Genomic DNA, 25009 nt, shown 5'->3' with positions numbered 1-25009 from the left:
GTCTTGGGTCGTCCCATTCGTTTTTTGCCAAGTTCTTAAATTAGTCCTATTCTGCTTTCGTCACCCATTCTACATTCGTCATGTTCGTCGGTGGGGTTTCTCATCTTTGGTCATATTTTTTGTTTGCCTTTTTCTTATTCCGACCCATTCCGGTATTCGTCATTATCTTGTTTGGGCATGTTCGATGTTAGTCTATCTCGTTTTCAGTCTCATTCATTATTCGTAATTTTTTCTTCGGCACGTTCGTTGTTGGTCCCCTTCGGTTATTGACAAGTTCTTAATTTGTCTTATTCTGTATTCTGTCATATTCTTCATTCGTCACTTTCGCTGGTAGTCTTTGTCATCTTTGGCCATATTTGTTGATTGTCTTTTTTCCAGTGTGGTTATCAATTTCATCATCCCTTCCCTTCCGTGGGTGTCATAGAAGTCGCCCTGAAGAAGGTTGACAGCAGTTACCAAAGCTTTAATCAGTCTGAACCTATCTAAGTAGCCATACTACTGTGTCCTGGTCTATGACCAGGCACGGCGCGATGGAGTAGTAAGCCCCGTGTCTCCGTTTCGGACTAATCTCCCCTACATGTGTATTGTTTAGGGTACTTTCAATTAATATTTTAAGTAAAAAGATCATTGTTTATGGAAACAAAACAAAAAAAACAAGACGAAGAGTGAATGGGACGTATATCGAATGGGACGAATATCGAACGGGACCAATATTGAACGGGACAAATAAAGAATGTGTCCAAATTTCAAAAGAGCCTAAATAAGAAAAATACGAAATTAGAATAAGACCAAAGACGATAGGACGAAACACGAATGAGACAAAATAAAGAAATTGACTAACATCGTACATGCCTAAAGAAGATGATGACGAATACCGGAATAAGCCGAAATAAGAAAAAGGCAAACAACCAAATATAACCAAACATGAAAACGACCACCGATGAACTTGGCGAATGTAGAATGGGTGACAAAAGCAGAATAGGACTAATTTAAGAACTTGGCAAAAAACGTATGAGACGACCCTAGACGATATATACCGCGTCATTGTATATGTGTGGGTAAGTCGCTTTACTGCGAGGACGCCAGAAGTCCGCCAGATTCATGTCGCGGCCTGTCGCGGGGCGAGGTAATGCGAGTCGGGGCGGGGCGGTGCGTGGCCGTTCTGTATGATAAGACTATTACTTATTCTGTGATATTATAGCCAATTTAAGTAATCGAACATTGACAAGGCTCGGGATAACGACCGCCATTTTGAAAACATAAACATAATACCATTTATTAGTTCAAAATGTTCATGGACAGTCTACGGCAGGGGGCCCGGATAATATAGAGGTGGATTGTTAAAGTAAATTATGTAGCCACTGTAAATTTACTTTACTGCCATGTTTCGACGGAAGATTAAAACTGTTAGAACGCCATTTGACTTTGATCCTTATTCTTTCACTGATATGTGTTAACGTGTTAACTTATTTTAACGCCATCTACTCGACTGTATGTCAAAGGTATGGTGCAATCTTTTCGAGCGATGGCGCTATAACCTTCAGCCTAGTCTCGAGTAGATGGCGTTAATATTTAATAAGTTAACACATATCAGTGAAAGGACAATGATCAAAGTCGAATGGCGTTCTAACAGTTTTAATCTTCTTTTCCATGACAGTAACTCTCTAATTCAATTTCTCTTTGCTAGAAATAATACATATTACGTTTAATTCACAGAACGGAGTGAAAGCTAAACAAGCATATGCGATAATTCTATTCATAAAAATATTCGTAGACCTATCAATTCCTTTTTTGCTTTATTTTGTTGTTGGAAGGTATCCAAAACGAGTTTTGTTAACTGGATTTCTACTTGCCTGTAAGTGTATCTTTTTAATACGTATAATTATATAATCTGTAGAAACTTTTGATTACACCATGGTTATATAAATGATTGATTGATTGATTGATATACATGCACAAATAATATATGTATAAGTATAAGCAAAGAGAATTGATTGTAATACACAGGTAAAGTCTAACCCCCTTATTCATAAACATTTACTAAAGTTGACAAGCCGATAATAATCGTTTGTCCCTTTCCATCATACCAATACGTCGGAAAGGGACAAACGATTATTATCGGCTTGTCAACTTTAGTAAACGTTTATGAATAAGGGGGTAAGCCTAACCCCTCTTATTCATAAACGCGCTACAAACCTCAATTAGCTAATAATCGTTTGTCTTTGTCTGTCATTATGACTTGTGTATTTGTAAGAAAGGGAGAAAACACAATTTAACTAAATCAGGCCCGTAAAGTCTTATGTTATGAATAAGGGGGTAAAACAAACGTGCCCGTTAGTTTAACATCCAAAACCTCAGTCCAAAACAGATGGCGCTGTACTGCGCCATAATATGTTTTGTGGTCACTGAATTGTCAAATTTCAAGTATTAATTATTTATCGTATGGCATTATACACTGTGTTTTTTTAAGTATCAACATACAAATCATAACTTAAAGGCCATAGTCAGTTTTCCATAGTAAGTTGGCCCTTAAATCAATTTGATTCGGGTTTTTTTTTGTGAGTACCTCTTATGGTGAAGGATATTTTTGCTGAGTATCAACATCCTACTAGTGACAGTTTTTGACTTATGATTTTATTAATTTTTTTCTTTAATGTATTGTTTTTCGGGATGTATTCAAGCGATTTGCTTATTTTTTTTAAATAGTGTTCTTTATTTAGGTATGCACCGATACTCAAAAAACGAATACCGTTGTCATATAAAAAAACATGAAGTAAAAAAAAATCAAACATTTTTTTAATGTCGTTGTGAAGTAGCGACACCTCTAATTTTTTTTTCTAATTGTAGGCCAGACATTGGCCTACTACTTGCCTAAATATCAAAATTTTCCAAACGGTACTTCCTGCCAAAAATTAGGAATGTGTGTGGTCAAGTCCTGTACTCAATCGATGTTTTTCAATGTAGTATACAAACTCTTCGATTATGTTTGCGTTTTCTTATCAGGTTGTCGTATTTAAGAGTAAAATGCCAATGACAACTTAATGTTTGTATACTACATTGAAAAACACCGATTGAGTACAGGACTTGACCACACATATTGCAAATTTTTGACAGGAAGTACCGTTTGGAAAATTTTGATATTTAGGCAAGTAGTAGGCCAATGTCTGGCCTACAATTAGAAAAAAAATTAGAGGTGTCGCTACTTCACAACGACATTTAAAAAAATGTTTTATTTTTTTTACTTCATTTTTCTTTTTTTTTTATATGACAACTGGTATTCGTTTTTTGAGTATCGGTGCATACCTAAATAAAGAACACTATTTAAAAAAATTAAGCAAATCGCTTGAATACATCCCGAAAAACAATAAATTAAAGAAAAAAAATAATAAAATCATAAGTCAAAAACTGTCACTAGTAGGATGTTGATACTCAGCAAAATTATTCTTCACCATAAGAGGTACTCATAAAAAAACCCGAATCGAATTGATTTAAGGGCCAACCTACTATGAAAAACCGACTATGGCCTTTAGCATTCCGTAAGTAGTCGATAGCGTCACTCGTGAGGTCTTTGAAATCCATGGGTGACCCGACATACTTGGTTATGGGGCATTCGAAAACCATGTGGTGCACGGTTTGTTTAGGGTCTCCGTAGTCGTATTTCTCAGCGGCAGTCCAGCCTCATTTTTTACGCAGGTAAGCGCAGTGACCTATTCTGGTTCTTATACGGTTTAAGGAACACCAGATACGACGGGCCTCTTTGAAACCACGCGGCAATTTACGGGGGTCGAGGTGAAATAGATGTGCGGTTTCGTCTTTTGCTGCCCACTCCTCTATTCAGGCAGTTTGGACGTTCCAATCAGTCGAGGGCTCGTGCACAAGTAGCTGGTGGATTTCGGGACTTAAGTCTTGGCGATCTGAAAGTTCTTAAGTCGGCATTAATGGGCAGGTCGGGCCTTGCACGAATTTTGTCGACTTCTTTTTGGAGGTGTTGGCGGCGTCGGAGGTGTGGTGGGGCAATGCTGCTGAGAGCCGGTAACCAGTGTCCAGAAGTTGGTTTCATGCACCCGGTAATTATCCTCATAGTGTGGTTAAGTTGGCTGTCCACGTTTTGGGTGTGGGCACTGTTTATCCACGTCGGGGCACAGTATTCTGCTTTAGAGTAGACTAGAGCCAAAGCGGTCGTTCTTAAGCAGTCCGCTGACGCTCCCCATGTGGTGCCCGTTAAGTTCTGAAGTATGATATTTCGGATTCACAGTTTGGCTGCGACATTGTACATGTGGGCTTTATATGTCAGACTTCGGTCCAGTGTTACTCCAAGTTATTTTGGGTGACGGTTGTGGGTCAGGACGGTGTCACCAAATCGGAGTTTTCTGCTGGCTAGACGGTTGTTGAGGTTGAAGCAGCACACTTCGGTTTTGATCCATTTGGGCGTAGGCGCCATGGGGCAAAGTAATCCTTCATAGTGGAAAGATCCTGTTTGCAAGGTGCGTTCTGTCTCCTCTATAAGTACTTCGATTTTGTGAGACGAGGGCAAGGTCGTCTGCGTAGGCAAATTTTCCCGGCCGGGTATCCGCGATGTCATATATAAAGATTGAATAATATGGGGGCTAACACCGATCCTTGAGGTAATCCGTTGTTGAGAATTCTAGTTCGGCTGGCTTTGTCACCCAAGAATACTTGAAAGGGTCTGTTGATGAGGGCGTCTTCTATTATTTTGTACATCCTGATACAGGGGACGACCTTCAGTAGTTTGAACAGCTAGCAGTCCTTGGCGCCAGACAGTGTCATATGCGGCGGTGAGGACGTCTACGAAGGTCGCGGAAGTATTGACAATTAGAGTTACCGCAAAATGAAAGGAGATGGAGCTGTACAACGCCATCTGTTGTGATGTCAAACTAAGGGGCACGTTTTTTTGTTAGACTTTAGACCAAGAAAAGTCTGCAGCGGTTTTGATAGCCCACGCAGTGCAAGTGTTATTTTAAACGTCAAAATTCTATGAAATTATGACGTATAAATAACACTTGCACTGCGTGGGCTATCGAAATCGCTGATAAGCATACCAAAGGTTAAGTGAAAACGTCCGTAAATTTTATTTTTCAGTTTGGACTGGTTACTGCTTTGTGGTGGTATACAGTTATTACAAGGAAGATACAGGTGTTCCTGAAAGAACGTCAAACTCACCCCGGACCTGATTCGGATTTTGAAATAGACATATATTAGACATCTTTTAGACATCACCAAGATACGAAAACGATATGTTTAAGATCTAACCTATCAAATTTGACATTTGCGCGATTCTGGAGATACTGTTGAACGATTTCCACAGGATATGACTTAGAGATCCAATTCACATCTAATAGATATTATTTATCTTACTCTATCTAACGTAAAAGTGACATTGGTTGCCCGAATTGCGCTGCAAAAGAGAACTAGTTGATATCTAAGCTATCTAGAATGGATCTAGTACGTGTCGTCTCTTGTGAATATCTTGAAGTTCGAATACGGCAGCCCGACGCTAAATCAAACATAGGCAAATCCACGGTATGACAATTGTGTAAGTTTATAAGGACCATACTTTTATATCCACAACGCAGGCTTCGTCAGGTGAACACGAATTTACAATCAGTTACAGGCATCGTCACAAAAAACTACACAGCGATAAAATCCGCAACAGGCTTCGGCAACAAACAAATTCACCTTTATCACTCCTAAATCTTGCACTTTTTAAGGAAAACCATGATATTATCATCAATTTATATAGATTTGTTTTATATCAATTTCTAGTCAAAAAAAATTAAAAGTACAAAATATACAGTTAAAAGCGTAACTGAGTCTATATCAGTAATTCAGTACCTCAGTAAAATGTAAATAATTTAATGACAAACAAATTTGCCTGAAAAAGCTATACGCAGAATATCTACTTCTTAAGTGCCGCTACAAAAATTTATTACAAATGATTCCGTCTTATACATTATGCTTAATTTCATACTGAAAACTGTAAAATTTGACCTAACTTATTTTTCGCATTATTTTTTCTTCTTAGGCATTGCCAATTCGGTATCTCATTTAAAGTAAGGAATTCTATGCCCATTGTAATAGTTACTAATCAATAATCATTGCAGTCTCAGGCTTATTTTTGTATTTAGTTACTGGCGATGTAAAGTCCGGTGCAAAACTAGTGAGTCAAGGCAAATAGCCTAACAAATTTGTTGTTAGTTAAATTTTGGAGTGAACTTCATTCTGGGATAACTATAAAAATATCTTAGATATAATATTAATTATGTACCACATTATAAAGAGCATATAATGTACTATTTTAATTAATTACCTTACATGTACGTGTCAAAGAAAAATACAAATTTTAGGCTGATTTAAAAAAAGGAAGTTTAACAGTTTTTACTTCAAAATATAGAATGAACGAAAAAATCAAGATTGTGAATGCAATTAATAGGAAACAGTTTCACATATTATGTAATTCGCTCAGACAAAGCATGACACAGACAATACGGCCGGTTTAAACGTGAGGCAACAGACAGACACACACTTTCGCAAATTACTAGTATGGATTTAGGATATTTATTTACGCCAGGGGTCACCAATTAGTTTCTTCAGGGGTCCGGTTCTTTAAATAAAATGACCATCGCGGTCCGTTTCTCCTCGAGTTTATTAAATTAGCGAAAAAATAAAATAGGTTCGCCATTTGGTGACCCCTGATTTACGCTTTCCCATTTATGATAATTGTTAAGTTTCTGACATATTCCTTTAAGAATTTTCTTTTTAAGCGGGTGTTGTCATTTTTGTTCCAGATGTGATTTTAGTTACCGTTTCATGGATAATTCATGCTACACACTTACATAATCGCTAGCATTATTTTCCTGTGTTACAGGATTAGTAAGGTACTTATTTACGAGTATTATAAATATTATAATTTTTATCAATAGTTTTGCCAATTTACTTTGATCAAGTGTGTTTAAAAATTTGCTACTGAATTGATTAATTCAACAATTTCACTAATTATTCTTTAATTACACAAAAGGGTCTACCGCGATATAATTTCATTGTTTTCACCTTAAATTCAGACTGGGACGTCAGTCTTTCCGTGACCACAGCTGGTGCAACTCAGCTGAAACGTCGGAATTTAAGAACCCATCAACGTGCACACTAGCGCCACTGCTAAATTTAATAATCGTGATTATTTAAATTTAACGAAAGATATTTAAAAAAGGAGGCCGCTACGTACTGTATTGTGTATTTAAGTACCTTTTGAATACATGAAACTAGTTTTTATGTTACTGGATTGGTCAATCTATGCGTCCAAAGTTAAAATGGCCGTTTTTGTATTGAGTTCATAGATGAAATTATATCGCGGTAGACCCGTTTGTGTAATTAAATATGTGTACAAAACGCGAGAGTTTAAAGTGTTATACTTATTCTTTCTCAGAACCAAGTGTGGGCTAAACGAGTATATGCGATGATGCTATTTATGAAAATATTTACGGATATTACGCTTGTAGTTGTTGATAGACTAATACACGGATTCAAATACGAGCCCGCTCCTGAAATAACGGATGATCTCTATCTACTATCTATTATATCTTCTATCAGTGCACTAGTTATCGGAATCCGTAAGTTTTTCTTTTGAATACATAGGTATACAAAAATAGTCTGTAGCGTCACTCAAGCCTAATCTGCTCGAGTTCTAAATTCATGAAATGCAATGTCCATTAAACTACAACAAAAATAAAAATAAAAGATCAATTAAATGAAGGAGTGAATTTGCCATTATATATGGATGATAAAAACATAAAAGTATATAATTAGATCAAGTCAAGAGTACAATTTAAATTGAACTAATAAAAACATTCATAAAAATAAAAGGAAAGAATTTGTAATTTCAAAAATCGTCAATATCATATAAACATTTGTCGAGCAAGTATTTTTTTAACCTATGACTAAAAATTTTATGATTAACGAGTCCCTTTGGTATCGTCTAGGGTCGTTCCATTCGTTCTTTGCCAAATTCTTAAATTAGTCCTATTCTGCTTTCGTCACCCATTCTACATTCGTCACGTTCGTCGGTGGGCTTTATCATCTTTGGTCATATTTGTTGTTTGCCTTTTTCTTATTCCGACCCATTCCGGTATTCGTCATTATCTTGTTTGGGCATGTTCGATGTTAGTCTATCTCGTTTTCAGTCTCATTCATTATTCGTCATTTTTACATCGACACGTTCGTTGTTGGTCCCATTCGGTTATTGACAAGTTCTTAATTTGTCTTATTCTGTATTCTGTCATATTCTTAATTCGTCTCTTTCGCTGGTAGTCTTTGTCATCTTTTGCCATATTTGTTGATTGTCTTTTTCCCAGTGTGGTTATCGATTTCATCATCCCTTCCCTCCCGAGAGTGTCATAGAAGTCGCCCTGAAGATGGTTGACAGCAGTTACCAAAGCTTTAATCAGTCTGAAACTATCTAAGTAGCCATACTACTGTGCCCTGGTTTAAGACCAGGCACGGCACGACGGAGTAAGCCCCGTGTCCCCGTTTTGGACTAATCTCCCCTACATGAGTATTGTTTAGGATACATTTAATTAATATTTAAGTATAAGGATTATTGTTTATGGAATCAAAACAAAAAACGAGACAAATAGTGAATGGGACGAATATCGAAAGGGACGAATATCGAACGGGACGAATATTTAACGGGACAAATAGAGAATGTGTCCAAATTTCAAAAGAGACTAAATAAGAAAAATACGAATTTAGAATAAGTCCAAAGACGATAGGACGAATAACGAATGAGACTAAAAAACGAAATTGACTAACATCAAACATGCCCAAAGAAGATGATGACGAATACCGGAATAAGCCGAAATAAGAAAAAGGCAAACAACCAAATATAACCAAATATGAAAAAGACCACCGATGAACTTGACGAATGTAGAATGGGTGACGAAAGCAGAATGGGACTAATTTAAGAACTTGACAAAAAACGAATGGTACGACCCAAGAGTATACCGTCCCTTTAACTCGATTGGCATTTTGTTAAATAGTCGCACGGCTTGAACTCTGGTAGTATGCTCTACCACCACAAGATGGGGTGTAATAATAGGAGTAATGTTTTTAGTCCTTGATTTTAATCTTAAAGCCATTTGCTCATCAGATTCGAAGCGATATCTATGCTTGATTGCATCCGTCAACAGGACTAAAATATAAAGAGCGGGTACTGTTAATATCTCCAAGTTTTTAAGATACCCAATTACCTAGTTTTTAAATTACTTAGTTATCGTGCGACTCGCCCGTGCCAATACATGTATGGACAAGTGTGTCGCTTAACTTCATACTCGGGTAAATCCATTCGACCCTCTCAGCAAATATCTACCCTATTACCTTTTCTTAATACCAAAATCGCATAATCTGACAGATGGATTTACCCGAGTTCGAAGTTAAGCGACTCAAGTACGAACGAAATGCACGATAACTTAATAACATGACATGATTCAAAAATAATTCTGATGTCAGTGTACTTTCGAATTGGCTGGTATAAGCTACGCTTGCTGTCTGTACCCCTTGTCTAAATTTCATTCGATAGCGTGGCGTGAGTCATTGTACTTACGCGTTGCGTTAAGTGTCATTTTGTATGGGATTTTGAGTTTCCAAAACGTCCCGCTACGCGCTGTTTTAAATCCCGTACAAAAAATAGACATTACGCAAAGGCGAACGCTCGTCACGCTATCGAATGAAATTAAAGACGAAACAGGAGCTGAGTTTTAAATATTTTAGGTAAATATACCCGTCTCGCTAACGGAAGCGGCACCTAAAAGTAGTGCGATAAGGACAAGGCGAAAAATCCTGCGTAAAAATCTCAAAAATCGAGGTTTCGTACTCCTCTGTTTCCTCCTCCAAACCTTAACCAATCGTAACCAAATTTGGAAATCTAAATGATTATGAAATTATCTATGTCGGACCGTTTTGCTTTTTTGGCTAATTGATATCAGTTTTGAATGCCACGCCTCTCATTGCGGCATAGTCAATTAGGCCATTTCGGCCATTTTTGAAGGGCTCTAGCGCCTTAAAAAACAAAAATATCAAAAAAAGCAAAACGGTCCGACACAGATATTGACAATATTAATCGGTGTTGATAAAAACATTGCTCTAGCTTCAAAAACCACGGAGGAAAACGAGAAGTACGTTTGTATGGAGAAATGACCACTCCCGTTGGCTCTTAAACCGGGTTCATATCATATCATATCATTTATTCAGTAATAGTCATACATTGTCATTTATATATACAATTCACTTAATGAACTAAGGATAATATAGAATTAACTAAAAAATCCTGGAGTCCTAAATGTGTAAACATTGTAAACTATGTTTAGAACTAAATTGTATTTTTCAGTTTTCAATATTTGCTTCTTCGTGGTGGTTTACAGTTATTACAAGGAAGCTCCAGAGCTTCCACCAGCCACCCAGCCAGCGAGAGCAACAGTGGCCACTGACTAAAATTACAAAGTATCACCCTATCAGCATATCAAACTGCTTCGCCAAGGTATGGCCATCTCGCTGGTCCAGCGCTGGGCCATCTTGTAGAGGAGTCCTCAGTGCCGAGATATGCTAGGGTATGACGCGGCAAACGTCACGCGTTCTCAGGCGTACATCAGGAAGCCTTGCGATACTATGCCGATAGTGGACGCGGGGCCCTAACGCCCACAATGGGTCAACTACCAACCACACGTTAATGTAACGTGGTAAAAAGACGACAGACTTTTCTTTATATTTCTCCATTTTGCTGGCTTTGTTGGGTAATAAATACAAGTTTTGTACTTATTTGATTTGTTTAATTTAAATTAATGTAGCTTTCCAGAGAAGGGTCCTTATGGTCCATGTGCATAAGGGCCCATCCCTGATGGAAACACTACCTAATTCTTACCAAGCGTGTAAAAGCTACTATCCTCCTAAGGCCCAGCCATGAACCTTTAGTGTAGGAAATAGAGTTGATTATGCGTTGTTCAAAAACTGAATGAAACAAAGCAAAAGCTGTTCCAATCGAATATGATTTAAATTTCATTGAACTGAATAAGTACTATAGGTAGGACCTTGGGCCTTAGGAGGCTATGGGTGCCAAACATGCGCCAATTCCTAGTGTTGGTATAAGAACTTGAGTCCACTGAGTCTGAATTTGAAGAACTCAGATCGTTTTTACGAGACTCTGCGCTTAAAAGAGTCTTTTAAGTCTCGAGTCGAGTCCTTTGTTGAGTCTTCTTTAAGAGCAACTCAAAAGAACTCGAGTCTCCGAATAAGGACTCCGTCAACAATTTTATAGGTTTATCCTAAATAACAGTAAAGATATTAAATACAGCGGACCCTGGCGCTAGGCCGGGAAAACGCTAAGTTGAAGAAGAAGAACACTAAGAAATTAGGCGTTATTGTATGATTTGTGTACCTAATTTACGAATTTTACACAAAGATAATGCGCTTTGATTTTTTTGTAAGAATAATCAAGACTTCTCTGAAAAGGACTCAAGGCTCTACAAAAGACTCTGGTCTCTAACATGTTGAAAAGAAATCGAGTTTGGACTTAGTTATAAGAGTCTCAAAAACTGATTCGAGTCTCAAAGGACTCGAGTCTTAACCAACACTAGTAGAGTTAGACCTAGAAAAGTCTGCAGCGATTTTGATAGCCCACGCCTCGCCCACGCAGTGCAAATGGTATTTTAAACGTCAAACCTCTATGAAATAACCAGTTACACTGCGTCGGCTATCAAAATCGCTGCAGACTTTTTTTGGTCTAACCTTATTTCATAGGTGTACATGAAAAAAAACTTATTTTACAAGCTTTTATTTAGTTTCACCTGACCGTTGTCTGTCTGTCTGTAATCAAATCTTGCAAGTAAAATTTGATCCACTTCCCGGTTTCCGATTGAGCTGAAATTTTGCATACATACGTAAGTCGGGTGACAATGCAATATTATGGTGTCATCGAGCTGATTTGATGATGGAGACCGGAGGTGGCCATAGGAACTCTGTGATAAAACAACGAAACCTATTGTGTTTGGGGTTTTTAGAATTGTCTCGATGAGTATTAGTTGCCTGTGGAAAGAAAAGTACAGTCAGCGATAAAAGCTTGTATCAAAAATGAAATTTTTGCCAAAAACTTATTTACAAGCTTTTATTTACTTTCACCTGACCGTTGTCTGTCTGTCTGTCTGTCTGTCTGTAATCAAATTTTGCAAGTTAAATTTGATCCACTTCCCGGTTTCTGATTGAGCTGAAATTTTGCATGCATATATAAATCGGATGACAATGCAATATTATGGTACCATCGAGCTGATCTGATGATGGAGACAGGAGGTGGCCATAGGAACTCTGTGATGAAACAACGCAACCTCATTGTGTTTGGGGTTTTTAGAATTGTCTCGATGAGTATTAGTTGTCTGTCGAAAGAAAAGTACAGTCGGCGATAAAAGCTTGTACTAAAAATGAAATTTTTGCCAAAAACTTATTCTTCTCAATTAAAGTCTATGAAATTTTAATATGGAGTGTAGAAGTACTATGAAACCTCTACCTTACATACTATGAATTAAAGCTCTGAAACGTCAAGTAACTGACATTTGTTTCGAATCCAAAGAATTATACATAGTTTTTTACGTTTTAGTGACCATGGCGTGTAAATTGAAAACCTGCTGTTTTACATGGAGTCTGCGTACAGGCTGTATTATTGTAGCGGTGCTCAATATAATAGGATCGCTTTCCTTCATAGGAATTCCGCTTGGACATCTGATTCTTGCCAAATCATACAGTTCGTTTCTTCTTCATCTTCCTTGCGTGATGATACAGATATTTGTTCCTGAGTCATGGTTGTTTTCTATGTATTTAAGTATTTATATATTATATATATCGTTGTCTGAGTACCCACAACACAAGCCTTCTTGAGCTTACCGTGGGGCTTAGTCGATTTGTGTAAAAAAAATGTCCTATAATATTTATTTATTTATTTATTTATTTATTTATCCCAGCTTTTTTGCCACGGCTCATGGGAGCCTGGGGTCCGCTTGACAAATAATCCCATGATTTGACGTAGGCACTAGTTTTTACGAAAGCGACTGCCATCTGACCTTCCAACCCAGAGGGGAAAGTACCTTTGATAGCTTTTATTTTAAGTCAATCTGGACAGGACCGGCATATAATTTGTTTTAGGTTAGGTTTAAAGATATTTATTCTCATAAAAGACATACATGTCACTTACACGAGAACAGAGTTACAAAGTAAAAGTAATCTTATCTCATTTTCTACTTGTTTTGTTGGATGTCATCCGGCAAGAACTCGCGTATTTGTATATATTAATATTAACTAGTAGTTCGCCCTGAACTGAGAACTCGCGGTTCACCAAAAAGATCAATTGAATGCAGTGCTACTTAGTCCGAGATGGGCATTTCGTAATTGATTACCGATTCCCAGATTAGTTTGTAATCTAACAGTACCGAATTACTAAGTACAATTCCATTTGAGGAATCAGGAATCAATTTTTCAAATATTACAATTACTAGTAATTGGAATCAATGTCGATTCTTTGTATGAAAAACTAAACAAACTATACCAACTGATGAAAAGGCGCAGTAAAAGGGTTAAAGAGGTATTTTCCGTTGGATATATGGATATTACGTATCATTTTATGATTCATATTTACCGTATCTGCAGTACAGTTCCATAAGTCTCGTAAAATAGGTACTTAATTAGCACTGTGTCACTATGTAATATTGAAAAAAAAAACTAAATGATATTATTTCTTAAATTGGTTTTTTGGGGTTAGATATGAGGATATCACGTATCATTTGTGGTATATTGTACAAAAAAAATCAGCCATATCGTATCTGGAGGAGCCCAAAATAGGTATGTTTTGAAAATTATTTTTGTTTTAATTAAAAAAAAATGGCTGAAATGTAATGATGTGGTATATTTTTAGAATTGCCTCAAAAAGCCCTTTCATATATCACACACGATAGGTTTCTAATAAAAAAAAAATCCCAGAAAAAAAAATTAAATGAGTCTGCACTCCCCTCCTAAGGGATTTTTTTTTAGGAACTGCGGGTCTAAAATTTTGTTTTGACCTCTAGTATACGTGTGCCAAATGGCTAACCTGTACATCGATTTGCAGAGTTTCTATGAAAATCGGGTCGTACGGCTGCCGCTAACAGACAAAACGGCCGGTTTAAACGTGAGGCAACAGACAGACACACACTTTCGCATTTTATTAGTATGGATTATGGATATTTATTTACGCCAGGGGTCACCAATTAGTTTCTTCAGGGGTCCGGTTCTTAAAATAAAATGACCATCGCGGTCCGTTTCTCCTCGAGTTTATTAAATAAGCAAAAAATTTAATTAGGTCCGCCATTTGGTGACCCCTGATTTACGCTTTCCCATTTATTGACATTGACAAGTTTCTGACATGGTCCTTTAAGGATCTTCTTTTTAAGCGGGTTTTGTCGTTTTTGTTCCAGATGTGATTTTGGTTATCGTTGAATGTATAATTGACACTACATACCTAATCGCTAGCATTATGTTCCTGTATTACGGGATTTATAAGGTATTTACGAGTATTATAATTGTTATCAATAGTTTTGCCAATTTACTTTGATAAAGTGTGTTTAAAAATTTGCTACTGAATCGATTAATTCAATAACTTCACTACTTATTATTTATTTACACAAACGGGTCTACCGCGATATAATTTCATTGTTTTTACCTTAAATTCAGACAGGGACGTCAGTCTTTCCGTGCCCACAGCTGGTGCAACTCAGCTGAAACGTCGGAATGTAAGAGCCCATCAACGTGCACACTAGCGCCACTGCTAAATAATCGTGATTATTTAAATTTAACGAAATATATTTAAAAAAGGAGGCCGCTACGTACTGTATTATGTATTTAAGTAGGTACCTTTTGAATACATGAAACTAGTTATTATGTTACTGGATTCGTCAATCTATGCGTCCAAAGTTAAAACGGCCGTTTTGTTCTGAGTTCAGTGTGCACGTTGGTCGGCTCTTAAGGTAACAAGTGCGAGTCGGACTCGCTTTTCAAGGGTTCCGTACATTACCCAATTTTTAACAATGTATTTTCAAATGTGAAACGCGAGTGATTTGCCTTTAAAAAACCCGTAGGGATCGGATCAAAAACGAAGTGATTAGTCCGACTCACGCTTGACTGCATATTTCTAATAGGTTTTCCTGTCATCTATAGGTTAAGAACTATTTTGTATATTTTTTTCAAAATTTTAGACCCAGTAGTTTCGGAGATAAAGTGGGGGAATGGTAATTTTTTGGCTATTTTCTTAAATAACTTCTAAACTATTTATTTTAAAATTACCAAAAAAATATATTTGCAATTCCCAAAATGAGCTCTTTCATTTGATATGTAATACGATATAGTTTAAAAAAACATAATTTTTTAATTTTCTCATTTACCCCCCAATAGCGGCCTCCGTGTTTAAAATTCATTTGGTTACGTAAGATGTCCGTCTTTGGGTCACGAATTTACATGTGTACCAAATTTCAACTTAATTGGTCCAGTACTTCTGGAGAAAATGGGCTGTGACAGACGGACAGACAGACAGGCAGACAGACGCACGAGTGATCCTATAAGGGTTCTGTTTTTTTCCTTTTGAGGTACGGAACCCTAAAAACAATGAAATTATATCGCGGTAGACCCGTTTGTGTATTAATTAAATATGTGTACAAAACGCGAGAGTTTAAAGTGACTTATTCTTTCTCAGAACCAAGTGTGGGCTAAACGAGTATATGCGATGATGCTATTTATAAAAATATTTACGGATATACCACGTATTATTGTTGAAAGTATAATAAACGGACTCGTATACGAATTCTCCGAGCCCGTTCCCGAATTATCGAAGGAACTCAAGGAACATCAGAATCTAATATCTATTATATCTACTATCAGTATACTAGTTTTTGTAACCCGTAAGTTTTTCTTTTGAATACATAGGTAGGTATACAATAATAGTCTGTAGCATCACTCAAGGCTAATCTGAAGAATATTAGTAGTCTGCTCGAGAAACTGAAAATGGTGAAAAATAGAGATACTACTTCTAAAAATACGTGTGATACTTCATTAGATTCGTCCTGATGCCTAGAAAAATGTATTCGAAGCGTGTATTAGCTCACAAAAAATATCAAAAGTTATAAACAAAAAGAGGGGGAAAAAATAGATATTGTTTTAATTCCCCAATATCTCAAAAAGTATTAGTAATTAAAAAACCAAAATTAATATTATAAAAGAGGAGGATATTTCCAATAAAGCATTCCATACTTGCAGAACTGTATCTCCATTATTTATAATTTTTATTCAACGCTGAACACAGCCCTCTGCGCCTCATTTTCGGGAAACGCGCGCGGCGTGAAAAGTAAGCGATTACGTAACATTAAATATAATTTTAAAGGTATTAAATCTTCATTGAAACTTTAAAAAATTATGGTCTATTTAAAACATATCAACAAATGTACTACTTGTAGAATCTTCACGTTATTTTTTCAACAAGTTAGGCAATTGTTAATTAACAAAATTTTCTCGAACTTCCTTCTTTATTGAAAACGAAAAAAATTGTATAAATAACTATTGTAAAATTTTGTCGTTTTCTAGAGCCCTTCTCATATACATTTCCCTCTCATTTACTCTAAGGTTAGCTGGAAGAGATCCCTCATAGCGATAAGTTCGCCTTTGTACATACATAAAGTTTATTTATTAAAACCATAAACATAATTAATAACAAACTTACAATAAAAATTAACCTAAAATTAAAACTACCTACAAAACTAAAACTAATAACGTATAGTCGCCAAATAACGTCCCCTTTTTGTAAAATTAAAAAATTGAAAAAAATATTACGAGTAGAGTAATAAATAAAACGTCAAACTTTAGGTAAACATTTCTTTATTATTTTAAATAATCAAAAACTAAATCAACTTACTTTCTTTTTCTACAAACAGCTTTTACAAAAATTTAAAATATAAGCTTTATTTTTTTGGGCTCCTAATTACGTCCCGGGGACGATATTGAGATCACAATAATCAGTACTTAAACTTAAATTGTATTTCTAACAATAATTATTAGTAATCATTATTGTAATATCTAATCAGACTTTTATTAATCATTGGTTTAGTTTAAGTAATTTTAAACCTCAAAACAAATCACACAAATAAAATTAGCTCTTGGATTATCAACACAATCCTCATGCATCCATTGGAAACATTTTGTGCACCTTATTATCCATTTCTCTCCCTTTTTATCTTGAGAAAAACTTTTATGACAAACTGGGCATTCAGCGTCATCATCGTCATCATCTTCTTCGTCAGTAGAAACTAAAATTGGGTCGTCATCATCAGACGTATCCTCATCAGAAGATAGATTCTTACGTTGCTTTTTGGTTTACTTTTTGTTGTTTCCTGTCGTATTTTTTTTTTACATTTCTAGCTCTTTTATTTCCTGCTTTTCTTTCTTCTTTTTCCTTTTTTTTTGTTTTCTGCATCTATTATTTCTTGTTTATGCGGTGAAGCATGGCTTTACCTCGCCTAGTTGACGTTGAAGGTGGCTCAACCACTGGAATAGGTCGTATGTCAGCTGGAACTATAAATGGAGATGAAGAATTGCTTAACCGTGGTGATGCAGTTGGGGTTCTTGGTCTTGAGCTTGTGATATCCAAAGGAACGGGGAGATCATTTACCACAGATGCCGCGCTGTTTGCATTGGTAGAAAGAGGAGCGTTTGGTGAGTCAAAGAAAATGTTTTCATTGAGTGGAAATATTCCTGTTTTCCGGAAGCCATTTACAGCTGTATCAATTTTACATGCTTTTGCATAAGCTCTCCCAAATATTTCCCCAAGTTGGTAGTGAGTAACGACCCGTCCTGGATGGTTTGTTAACCAACGTTCTATTTCTTGGGCATAAAAAGTTTTCAACGGAAACATGAATGAAACGTCCAAAGGTTGCATTGTCACGTGCAATGTCAATCACGTCTAAATTTCTTGTGTGGCTGTAATGACCATCCAACACCAGCAAAACAGGGTCCTCTTTTGATGGTTTTACTATAGACACGAAATGTCTCAGCCATTTTGTGAACAACTCAGGCTGAATCCACCCCGACGGATGACATCAACCAATGGTGCCTGGAGGTGCTCCATCAAGTAGTTCCGCTTTCATATTTTTTCTTGGAAACACCATCAATGGAGGAATGAATTGACCTGAAGCTGACGTACAAGTCACAATTGTCATTAAGGCTCCCCTTTCAGCAGACGATAATTTGTGAACTGCTTTCTTGCCTTTCACCGTAAGGATTTTTCTCACTTTATGCTGAACCGTTGTGATCCCTGCTTCGTCTACATTAAATATTTTATTGGGGTTGAAATTAATCTTTTGTAATTCAGGTTTCAATATGTCAAAAAAAGGTTAAACATTTTCTGCAGTAAAACCTTGTATGCGAGCTCGTGATAGCGATTCTGGTTGGCGAAAAGACAAATTAGGATGACGAGCCATAAATAACTTCATCCATTTCTTACCTGCTTCATTTTTGGTTCGTGAAAATGGGTGTGGAATATTATTTCTGATAGCCAATTGGAAAGCCATTCGTTTTAAATCAGAAGCGGTCACGCCATAGTAATTACTTTCCATTTGCAAGCAATAGTTCACCAACTCTTCTTCTAATTCAGGTGGTAAAACTGGTTTTCTTCCCATATTTCCAGAAACTATATCTTCTATAGGCTTGTCAGACTTTTTTACGTAATCTTTCAAAGTAGCTCTTGGAACATTAAATAATTTAACTGCCTTTTTATAACCCATTTCTTTAGTTCGTACAGCTTCAACAGCTTTTTTCATTGCTTCAGGATCCCATAACTTTCTCTTTGGCATCTACAAATAAAATAAATAAATATAAAAACAGTCACAAAAAGTGCACGACAGTGAATGACGAAGTGATCTAAATATCGTCCCCGGGACGGTATTAGGCTCACGCTGGGGGACGATATTAAGAATTTGCCAATTTTATTGTTATCCTCCATTTAAAAACACAAAAACACATGTCATAACCTAAATTAAATTAGAATCGATTTAAATCTAAGCGATAAGAACAATTTTTGACAAATATTTCGCTTTAATAAGTCAAACAGATCTATATTTAAACAGTACCCATAATATTTCAATCAAAAACTCACTTTGAACAGTTTTTTCTTATTTTTAATATCTCAAGACAGGAGCTACATTCCACCGCCATGCTTTTGCAATGGCCGACTGACGTAAGTAACTTTAGATTTCAAGTATTTAAACTAGATGGCGTTACTTAGAAAAAGAGAAACCGATGGGGACGAAATTTGGCGACTGTATCCTACCTAAAAAAATAAATAAAACATAATGTGGGTGACCTAGCCCAATATGTATATTATTGTATATATTAGGCTAGATCACCCAGATCCGAACCCTGTGGAAGGGTTCCCATAAGGCTGGCTGCGTTCCCATAAGGTTATGTAAACCTGTGTTGTGTACAATAAAATTATTACTGTAGTAGTTTACCTACTACCTACTACTGTACGGTTACCATCAGTTTGTCACTGACATAAACGCCGTCGAGAACGTAATTTACTTTCTATACATCTCGCTCGCACTCGCATATTACATGCAAACGGGATGTATACACCGTGTTTTTATTGAATTCCGTTAACTTCGGGGTATAGTTAAGTACGTTTATAAGAACTAAATGGCATAGTTAATTAAAAAAAAAAAAAAATTTGTTTTCTTTTTTGTTTTTTTTTTTTGTTTAAAAAGTAATTAAATGTAGCATATAGCGTTGTTGTAACACGGGCATTACATTTAACTCAACCAAACAATTGAAATCTGTGACATATCAATGTCATTTCGTACATCAATCGACCGAGATTGTACTTAAGTTTGGTAGCAAATGTATGAGCTCATTCTAAACACTAATCAATATGTAAGCCGGCCCTAAGGCAAGTGTACACGCTTGTAGAGGCCTTATAGGAAAAAAATAAATTATGGATTATCTCCGAAATGGACTTAATTAGAACATCGGTGTCTTTGAGAAAGTTACTTGATTTAAGCTCAGGAATGCACCCTTGAAATTAACGGAAATCAAAAAAAACACGGTGTAGAAAGTAAATTACGTTCTCGACGGCGTTTATGTCAGTGACAAACTGATGGTAGCCGTACTGAAGCATACACAGGTATATAGGTTAGATGCCAATAACCCAAAAGGCTGGCTACTTATGTATAATAGAATCTCGATTATCAGAGGGCCTACCCCAAACCACGTTCGACGTCTTGCCTCTCTGTCGCACTTGTAAATTCGTACGCGTACGTAAGTGTGACAAGGAGGCAACACGTCGAACGTGGTTCGCGGTAGGCCCTCTGAACTATACTCCGTGCATTCTTAAGCCCCCCATTCACACTCCTACCGTGTAGGCTGCCTCGTAGTCCGCCTCGTTGGGTAGGATTGTGTATGGGGGTTGCGGACTACGAGCCGTCCTACAAACGGCTAAACGGTAGGACGTAGGAGGATAGAATGAGATAGCAATATCACTTGCTCCCTCTAACGCATAAATGCGTCCGTTGGATTGGCCGACGTTGGCCCATCGTGTAGAGGAGCCATAATGCTTTGTGTACCCCTAGTGTAAATTACATTCGATTGCGTTAAGTGTCATTTTGTATGGGATTTAAAGTTTCCAAAACTTCCCGCTGCGCGCTGTTTTAAATCCCATACAAAAAAATAGACATTACGCAAACGCGAACGCTTGTCACGCTATCGAATGAAATTTAAACCGGGTTCTATACGGTTACCATCAGTTTGACACTGACATAAACGCCGTCGAGAACGTAATTTACTTTCTATACATCTCTCTCGCACTCGCATATTAGTGCAAACGGGATGTATAGAAAGTAAATTACGTTCTCGACGGCGTTTACGTCAGTGACAAACTGATGGTAACCGTGCTGGAGTCCTACATGTGTAAACACTAGAGATGCCACGAATATTCGGCAACTATTCGGTATCCGGCCTATTTGGCCACTTTGCCGAATATTCGGTATTCAGCCGAATGCTACCTACTATTCGGCCGAATACCGAATATATATTGCACCTACTTAAAAAGAAAAATTACCCAAAAAATAACCAAAAACTAGGTATATTTAATAACTAAAATGTATTCTTGGAAAGTAGTTAAATACGAAGACACCTTTTTGAACATTTATTGATTACAAAATATTTTATTTTTAACATGGATCTGATTTGATTGACTCTAACTACATTAATTAATTCTGTTCAACATAAAAATATATCTTAGCAAACGTTGTGCTTAGTTGGCGAACAGTTTTCATAGTAATTGTGACTCAAAATATTCGCATCTCAGGCCGAATATTCGGTATTCGGCCGAGCGAGGGGCCGAATATTCGGTATTCGGCCAAATTCACTATTCGGGGCATCTCTAGTAAACACTGTAAACTATGTTTAAAACTAATTTTTATTTTTCAGTTTTCAATATTTACTTCTTCGTGGTGGTATACAGTTATTACAAGGAAGCTCCAGAGCTTCCACCAACCACCCAGCCAGCGACAGAAACAGTGGCAACTGACTAAAATTACTCCTATCCACAAAGGTGGGGATAAAAGCAAGGTGTCAAACTATAGCCCTATCAGCATATGAAACTGCTTCGCCAAGGTATGGCCATCTCGCTGGTCAAGCGCTGGGCCATCGTGTAGAGGAGCCATTCGCGGCGTCCTGTGCCGAGATATGCTAGGGTATGCCGCGGCATACGTCACGCGTTCTCAGGCGTACATCAGCAAGCCTTGCCATACTATGCCGATAGTCGACGCGGGGCCTTAACGCCCTTTCCATAATGGGTCAACTACCAACCGCACGTTAATGTAACGTGGTAAAAAGACGACAGACTTTTCTTTATATTTCTCCATTTTGCTGGCTTTGTTGGGTAATAAATACAAGTTTTGTACTTACTAGATTTGTTTAATTTAATTTAATGTAGCTTTCCAGAGAAGAGTCCTTATGGTCCATGTGCATAAGGGCCCATCCCTGATGGAAACACTAGTTCTTACCAAGCGTGTAAACGCTACTATGGGTGCCAAACATGCGCCAATTCCTAGTGTTGGTAAGAACTTGAGTCCACTGCGTCTGAATTTGAAGAACTCAGATCGTTTTTACGAGACTCGGCGCTTAAGAGTCTTTTAAGTCTCGAGTCGAATCCATTGTTGAGTCTTCTTTAAGGACTCGAGTCTCTGAATCTCTCCGTCAACAATTTTATAGGTTTATCCTAAATACATCATCACTGGCTCAGTGACCCAAAGAGGATCTTGGCCTCTGACACAAGAGAGCGCCACTCTGCCCTATTCTGCGCCACTTCACGCCAGTTGGGTATTCCGAGGGCGGACAGGTCTTTTTGGGCTTCGTCACTCCAGCGGTATCTGGGACGCCCCGACGGACGTTTTCCGCCCGGGTGCCCCACATACGCTCTTCTCACAGCACGATCCTCCCCCATCCTCTCCAGGTGACCGAGCCAGCGGAGTCGTGTGGCTTTGATCTCGCCAATTATATTGGGCATCGCAACAAGCTCCTCTAGCTCCCTATTTTTCCTTCGCCTCCAAGTCCCATCTTCCTCTCTGATAGGCCCCAGAATCTTCCGCCAGATTTTCCTCTCCGCCACTAAGAGCTTGCTCTCTTCTTTCTGAGTCAGCGTCCAAGCTTCACACCCATACATCAAAATTGGTCTAATTACAGTCTTGTAGACTCGAATCTTGGTCGGTCTACTGATCAGCTTGGACACTAAGACTCGATGGAGCGCTGCCGAGCATCTTAGGGCGTTTTGGATTCGGATATCTATCTCTTCCTCCCTTCGGTTGGTATCAGTTACTGTGCAACCAAGGTACCTAAAAAGATCCACACCTTTGTAGGTGGTTGCTCCGACTACTAGGTCTTCTCTTTTCACTCTGGTGTTCTTGTACCTTTTCATTTGGAGATATTCAGTTTTCTGGTGGTTGATTCTGAGACCTATCTTCTCCCCTTCCTGCTCCACAATTCTAGCCATGGCTTCCAGATCCCTTTTGTTTTGAGCCAATAACCCCAGGTCATCAGCATAACCAATGATCTTATGTCTGCCGTTCAACTCTACACCCCCCCACCCCTAATAATCCTAAATAATCCAGTAATTTTGTCGAATTTTGTAATGTGGCTCTTCTGCGTCAAATCCGGTTGTTCTGATTTTTTGCAGACTTATTTATGATGTTGGTCCAATGAATAATCCAAGTTTGTGACCTCGAGCGCCGAACGCAACATTGTCAAAAATCAAAAACCCGCGAAAATTTCGGTTTTCTTTTAGATTTGGGCGATTATAACGCTAAAAAGACTAATTTTTGATAGTACCTTCTCAGGGCGTTTTTAAAGTAGACTAAATTTACTACAGTACGACACTACAATTGTCTCTGTACATCTAATAGTTTCCGAGACAAAGCCTTTCAAAGTTTATACATTTTTTCGAACTTGTATTCATTCGTAGGTAAGTGCAGCGAGTATGCACTTTTGTCTCAGGCGATGCCGCTTGGCACAATTGTTTCTAAGATCAAACAAAGCTGATTTGGCCCGGTGTAGCCACGAGATCGTACCGTGCCTACACCCCAAAAAAGGGGGGAAAAGGGTCGGCACCTCAGATCCAATCTATGCTATATTTCTTCCTGCTCTTAGCAACTAGGGCAAATTATATATCATTTTCATATAATTTAAGGACGAAAACATTATATTCATACTTTTAAAACGCCAAGTTAAGTGTTTTTTTTTAACCTTTGACTTTGGCGATAATTACATTTCTATGGAAATCGTCACATTTTTTACAAAAATATGTATTACTGCCTGCTTTGAAGTGATTCTTTAAAGAATAAGGAATCCCTAAATTATATGAAAATGATATATAACTTGCCCTAGTTGCATAAGAGCAAGAAGAAATATAGCACAGATTGGACCTGGTGATCCGACCCTTGCCCCTCCCTTTTTGGGGGGTACAATCTCGAGCTACCTGGCCAAATCAGCATTGTTTGACCTTAGGAACAATCGTGCCAAGCTACATCGCCTGAGACAAAAGTGCATACTCACTGTACTTACTTACCCTACGAATACAATCTATCTATCTATCTATCTATCTATACATATAATAAAGCTGAAGACGGTCGAAAGTCTGTACATGGAAGATATTTGAAAAAAAGTTGGCTGGGGATACTTAGAATCGATAACAGAACACGTTCCAAAAGTTTTTAGAATTTTTGTCTGTTTGTCTGTTTATCTGTTTATCTGTTTGTCTGTTTATTTGAACGCGCATCACGTGAAAACGGCTGAACGGATTTTGATGAAAACTTTACTAATCTGTCGAGAAAATCCCCGGCCAGGTTATAGGCTATAAAAATTCAACCCCTAAAAGGGGGGGTAGCCACAACACTCGATTGACTTAAGTTTGCCCCTGAATCTTATGGCGCTACTTAGGAAGGAGGGGCAAACTTTTTTCAAATATGTGCTACCACTATTGAGTACCCTGGTAAACTAACAGATGGCGCTGAATTTAATATGTTGTGACATGAATAAGCCACCGAGGAAAGATTTTGCCAAATTAACTCTAAGTTTAGAACAGGCGGTACGGGTACGGATATCAACAAAAATAATTGAATAATTATAAATTAATAATACAACAAAATTAAACGACAGTAAATTAATTGCCCCTCATTGCACAGTCTTTCGGGGAACTGAGTTAACATTAATTAATAAAGAAAACTAAAAATGAGTTTACATAGGTAGTGGTAAAATAAACACACATAATTATCAACACGCGTATAATTGCATAATTATTTAAAATTATTAATTTTCTCCATCATCGTAATTATATCGCACCCATATCAAATCCATATTCAAAAAAAAAAAAACATTGACCTCTGTCATTTGCACTGCC

General features: G+C 37.4%; 1 long non-coding RNA gene across 1 annotated transcript; it reads left to right on the top strand.

The window, feature by feature from the left end:
• The first annotated feature begins 1760 nt into the window (after positions 1-1760).
• LOC134791825 (uncharacterized) lies at positions 1761-10785 on the top strand. Its single transcript, XR_010144338.1, has 5 exons — positions 1761-1855; positions 5101-5554; positions 6807-6896; positions 7442-7625; positions 10397-10785. It is a non-coding gene; the product is annotated as an uncharacterized LOC134791825 (long non-coding RNA).
• Positions 10786-25009: the final 14224 nt, after the last annotated feature.

This window comes from Cydia splendana, chromosome 6, assembly GCF_910591565.1.
Source record: "Cydia splendana chromosome 6, ilCydSple1.2, whole genome shotgun sequence".
NCBI classification, from domain to species: domain Eukaryota; kingdom Metazoa; phylum Arthropoda; class Insecta; order Lepidoptera; family Tortricidae; genus Cydia; species Cydia splendana.
This window is presented reverse-complemented; position numbering and strand designations above follow the sequence as displayed.